The 6,000-nt window shown below is 38.0% G+C and overlaps 1 long non-coding RNA gene across 1 annotated transcript; it reads left to right on the forward strand.

The window, feature by feature from the left end:
* Positions 1-2,778: 2,778 nt before the first annotated feature.
* Positions 2,779-3,843, forward strand: LOC146623116 (uncharacterized). Its single transcript, XR_014906571.1, has 3 exons — positions 2,779-2,883; positions 2,959-3,025; positions 3,550-3,843. It is a non-coding gene; the product is annotated as an uncharacterized LOC146623116 (long non-coding RNA).
* The last annotated feature ends 2,157 nt before the right edge of the window (positions 3,844-6,000 follow it).

Genomic DNA, 6,000 nt, shown 5'->3' on the forward strand with positions numbered 1-6,000 from the left:
GCAGCACAGCAGAATTAATAAAGTGCAGGGTGCAGGGTGTGAGGGCTGTTTTCTTTCAGTCCAGATGTTGACCCCTCTGTAGAGCCTGAGGGTGGCTGCGAATGTGGGCTGAAAATCACCCCGGGTGTAACCGTGGTTATCATGTCTGTTGACAGATGCTCATTAAAACAACCAAAGCACACGCTTACTCTCTCACATAGTTTAACTCGATAGTTTCGTCATACTTGAAAGGCCGTCTTTCTTCCTTCAGAATTTGTTCTGAGGTAAATTAACTTGTCTCATTAAGGATTTATACTTTTCACTTAACCTGGAAAATAAGAAAATATGAATGTCAAGATTTCAGCTATTTCAGCTCTGTGTTTCTGAAGAATATGCGTAAACTGATTTGATGCGCTTGGCTTGGTTTCTTCTGAGAATGTTCTACTCATTAATGTAAATTTACAGCCAATATCAGACAGCGTGCGGGGGGGTTGAACCGCGACTTTGACACCCACTACACCCAATTATTTCTCCCAGAAGAATGATAATAATCTGACAAATGTTGTTTGTTTGCCTGCTTTGTTTATTTGGGTTTTCATACTTTTAATTCACACGTTTCATCAAAACACCTCTTGATGAAACTGTTGGTTTTGATTGTGATTAAACTGTCATTTAAATATGGCCCCGGGATATGTTTGTGTTTGTTTGTCTTTGTTTTCCGCTGTTTTCCTTCCTTTTTCTGTTCTCTTCTCTTCTCCTTAAAAAATACAGGAAAATGTGATCATTACAATCTACTGAGGGGATATATTTATTCATAGATTCAGTCTATAAATTTTTAATGTAACGGTGACTTTTGGCCACCGTTTTTGACTGGATTTAACTAGAAATAATCTTCAGACTTTTTTTTTATCCCGTCTCTGCAGCTTCACAATACACCCGAGTTTCATTATTCCACTTTTAAACACTACTAGCAGGTCATAAATGTACAACATATTAGCATACAGTAGTGGCTGTGAGCAGGCAGACAGGTGTTAATGATCCTCTGAGGACTTCGATATTTATTCATGGATTCGTTTCAGCTTAATTCTGTGTGCTATATCCAAATGCACCGTGATGGCTCACCCAGTTTTTACTGCGTGTAGATGCACCTGTACTGTATATCAGGGACAGTGAGCAGACAGGAAGTGTCATATTGCATTTTCATCATCGTTTAACAGCAGCGGCTGCGTGCTCTTATTGTACAGATGTATTTATGTGGAGAAAAACATGAATAACATAGTTTTGTTTTTTTAGACATACTGAGAAAATCAGCTTTTCTTCTGATTTTCTTTCCAGCTCTGACTGTCATTTTCCTTCAGATCATTTTTACAAATTTATATAAATAATTGCTGGGACTTAAATATATAACAAGTCATTAAAGTGTGCTGCGTTTGAAGGTGTTTTTAAACGCAGAACAAAGGAGAGAAAAAAGAGAAAAGCTACAATTGTGCTTTTCTCTTTAGATATTTCTGCATTTTAAATGCTTATTTAATCAGTCACATTCAGTAAAAACTTCTTCCTATTTCAAGAAACAGCCCTGGGAAGAATTGTTAAATTGAGTGGTTTCTTCTTCAGGCGTTTCTTGCGAAAATTAATTAGAGGTTAACACCCTGTTAGTATACAGCAGTTTATGAGAAGGAAGATGATGTGAAATTATCCTTTGTGGAACAATATCTTAAAATGCAATTCATTCTTTTAAAGCTTTCCTGTGCATCAGCGCAACAGCGGAGCACTGTAAACGTGCAAACGGCACACAAAGGACATTTTAAAATATAAGATTAATACAGCTCCATTAAATCACAGCATAAAATCAGGCTGTGTGTCTATGAATTGCATAGAATTAAAAAAACTAAATAAAAACAAACAAACAAAAAACCTAACAGAGCAACAGAGATTTTTTTTAATGGGTCACATACGTTTCTTGTACAGTAGGCACAGTAAGCAGACAGATGGGTGTAAATAATCCTTTTTTTAAATTCATAGATTCAGTTTATTTTGCCGTTTCATTGTTGTGTCTGTTCCAGGCTCCTCCCTGGCGGCAGCAAGGCTCATGCATATTAATGATCTGAATTTGCATAATTAGATGCACCGTTATCATAATAATAAAGGCCTACAGTATAGTGTATCTCTAAAAGGATCCTAGACCTCTGATCAGATCTGTGAGCTTTGACCTAGAAAAGAACAAAGATGACTGTATTACTAAGATGCCTCATAGGACTGGCAGCCGTGGGCAACGAGAGGCATAAAACTTTATTGTTTAAGAGATGCAGGACAGAAAGTTGTATTTGAGCCGAGCTCCTCTGTATGAATGCGACATACATATATTGCACTGTAACAGCTCCGTGCTGTTTTACTGGGGTAAAGACTAAAGGGTGACACGATGCAGTTGAGCAGTTCCTTCACTTGTTTGTGGGTGTTACACTTTCTTTCTTTCTTTGTCTTCTCTCTTCTGAACATATTGTCTCTATCTTTATCCACCTTTCGCTCGCTCTCTCCCTCTCTTTCTCTCTCTCTCTCTCTCTCTCACACACACACACACACTGATGCTAATCATCTAACCCACAGGGGAGTTGCTGGCTTTGATACTGGATTTCATGTGGCCTCCGAGTTTCATATTTGCAGCAACACTGGAGTGTACTGACTCACATCAGTTTCGACACCACATGTGCAAAACCACATATACTGCATGTAACCCCTATAGACATGGTTACTAGTATTTTCTTGTTTTTACCTGGTAATATTATTTCCGACACCCCTTGAACACACTTTGATTTTCCGTAGTTCAGTGAATGCAACAAAAGCACGTTGCTGCATTAAGCTAGGCAAAACGGAGCAAGACACCGAGAGCAAATAACAAGCTACACAGTGAGTCTTTTGGTATAAAATAAGTGTTATAAAGTATTTTCAACAGTCTCTAACTTAAAGTTATGTACTTTTCAGAGGCCTTTATGTGTTTTACTCTCGACCAAAACCAGGCAGAGCGTGTATTTGTTTCTTGGGAATTCCGGTGAGTTACTAGAGATGATAAGTTAGCAGGAAAACTTATGCTAATTTTACATGTGGTAAACACTGCAACAGTGCGAATTCCGTATTGTCTAAAAAAAGCTAAAACCAGTCGGAGTACTTGAATCGTGTGTGAAATGGAATGTCGTATTTTATTTTATTGTCTATTTGATTGGGCATCTTCACAAATGTGCAAAACTAATGCAGGATGCACTTCTCTTTTAGCCATAAATGTTGTCCAGTGCCTTTTCTGCACTTTGTCATTTCAGTTATAGGTTAATACATGTAAATAAGTTATTTAAAACTAGTTACGTTACAAACATTTCATGATGTGATTACATATGCCTTAAAAAGGGGTATTTAAATACAATTGATTGTAATGCTGTAAAGCAATACAAATGGAATTCATAGAGACAGAACAATGTTAAAACGACAGTGTACTTGATTTTGAAAACTTTATGAGATCTCATTTTATTTAGAAAAACTGTTAAGAACTATTTTGTTTATTGCTCTGTACTGTATGTGCAGACTGGTTTTTTGTGATCCTGGATCTGAAGTGGTTCTGGATATGGATGGCGAGCCAGACCCTGTGAAAACTCTTGGCGAATCCAAAAGCAGTGTGGCCAGCTGTTCTGGATGCAGGAGTAGAGCTACAGTCTGAATTACTTCGAATCGCAGGATTTCAGATAAGCAAGAGCAAAAACTGCTTACTTCATACGGATTGTTTCTCTGGGAAACTATTGAACTCCCAATATCCTGCTCATCAGGAGTCAGGTCTAAAGAGACTACTTATTTTATTTTATTTTGTTGTTATTTTCAAAAGAGCGCTCTTCTCTGTTGATTTTCTGTTAATTTTCTATGCTGTTTACATTGGGTTATTGCACCACTGTAACATTGTAATAAATCTGCCGGCTGTTCAACACTCAATTCTCTCAAATTTATTTTACTCCTCTCGAATCTAGTCTATAAGTTTAATCCTACTATACTAAGCAGGTGTTACACTGCACATGCACAAAGTGACAATCACACAATAACAGCACAATAACGGTGTAAGCTTGTATAGTCTATATATGTACATCTATACACACAGACACACATACACAAAAGTACTAATGCACTATATAAAACACACACGTGTGAATAATCCCCTTTACCCCCCACCCCAGTGTCTGCCTCACACACACACACACACACACACACACACAGCCTGGCTGTGTCCTGTGGTCTGTGTGTGCTGATAAGGGTTTAATCCTGATTGGAGCCTCAGTAAAAGGCTTTGTTATGAACACTAAATAGACTGGCCCTCGGCGAGCACACTGGGACACTGCTGATAACATATACACATGAGCACGGACACACGGACAAAGGACGCATATAAACACGTGTACATAAATATCCATACCCACATTACAGACAAACCCGGGCTTCATGCATTATATACTGTACCTGTACAAATTTACTTACAGCACAAACAGGAATGTTCCCAACATGCCTTCAGACACACACACACACACGCAATGCACACACACTTTACCAAATCTCTCCATAAAATCACAGGTGTGCATGTGTCTGTATCTAAAAGTGAGTGTGGAGTTTATCAGTGGCTTGATAAAGCTCTGGAGAGCAGTAAGTGTTGGCAGACTCCAGACTGAATATGCTGTAAATAGACTACTAATAGAGAGAGAGAGAGAGAGATTAGAGGAGTGGAGGAGAGGACACAAGAGGAGAGATATGGAAGAGAAGAGGAAGGAGGAGATGAGAGAGGAATAGCAATGTCAGCAGAGTCGCACTTTACCTCTGAATCTGACCAAACATGAGGAGACGCCCCCCTCCGTCACACCTGTGGCAGCAGATTAACCCTGTGACGCCAAATGCATCATACATGAAACGTGAGTTTTTGACCTCAACATAATCAGTGTGTTTTACTCCCCCCCCAAAAAAACCTTGGATACATCTTGAGCAATAAAGTGCACAAAAGGGGAAATATGTTTCAAATATGACCCAAACTAAAACTCATTTATGCAAACTGATATTTATTTATTTATTTTTAGTTTGTCAGACAGTTCAATAAACTCGCCATTTCTGTTACTGTAGATCTTAACTGCACTACAGGTCCAAACCACAGCTGTGGGACAATCACCTTTCTCCAAATTGTGCAGCAACCTAAACTCACGTGTCCCTCTCAAAATGCATTAAAAAAATACCAGAAAAGCTTGATAACATTTAGTTTCTCTTATCTTAAGTTTAGTATTTTGTTTCCTTCTGCAGTAGTTCTTGTGGATGCGTGGGGTTCCTCTACCTCCTCAAATTTCTTTGTAAGTCAAATGCTATTTAAATTTTTTTTTACATAGACTCAAATCTAATCTGTATCTTAAATATGAAATATCTGACCCGAAACACCATATACCTGTTTATTATTCTTTAATTTCTTTCGAGAAAATAAAAATTGTGTAAGCATTAAAACTATGAAGCACATTTTAAAATAAAGCTGAGCCTTCTACATTTTTTCAGCCTTCTTTTAACTCCCTTATTATTATTATGAGAGTGTGGATACAGATTAAAAGCAGCTAATGTGCCATGTTGCAGGCAGCAAAGCAGCGTTATTTCGGAGTGGACTTATCATGAATTAGCCAATCAAAAGAATATTTACAGGATGACATGACAGGTCCCAATGTGCAGTCTAACAGCAGGCGGGTCCCTGTTTTTTCTGTTGACTCTGTTACGGCTCTACTCAAAAGGAGACGCAGCATTAATGAGCATTCATTGTTTAGGCATCAGTCTACCATTCAGCCTCCTTTTAATTTTGCCACTTTAATAAAGTCAAAAACTGTCAAAAAAAAAATAAAATAAATTAAATCCCATGAAAGAAGTCCCACCATTACTGCTCTTTGTTCCCTTTCCTTCTCTAATTCCTGACTCATGTTTCAAACTGAATGAGTCCTTTGAAAGCTCTCTGAATAGCTGTAATTTGCAATCTTT

Source organism: Diplotaxodon limnothrissa, linkage group LG11 (assembly GCF_057381915.1).
Source record: "Diplotaxodon limnothrissa isolate DT_005_m linkage group LG11, D_limnothrissa_male_GT1.1, whole genome shotgun sequence".
Lineage (NCBI taxonomy): Eukaryota > Metazoa > Chordata > Actinopteri > Cichliformes > Cichlidae > Diplotaxodon > Diplotaxodon limnothrissa.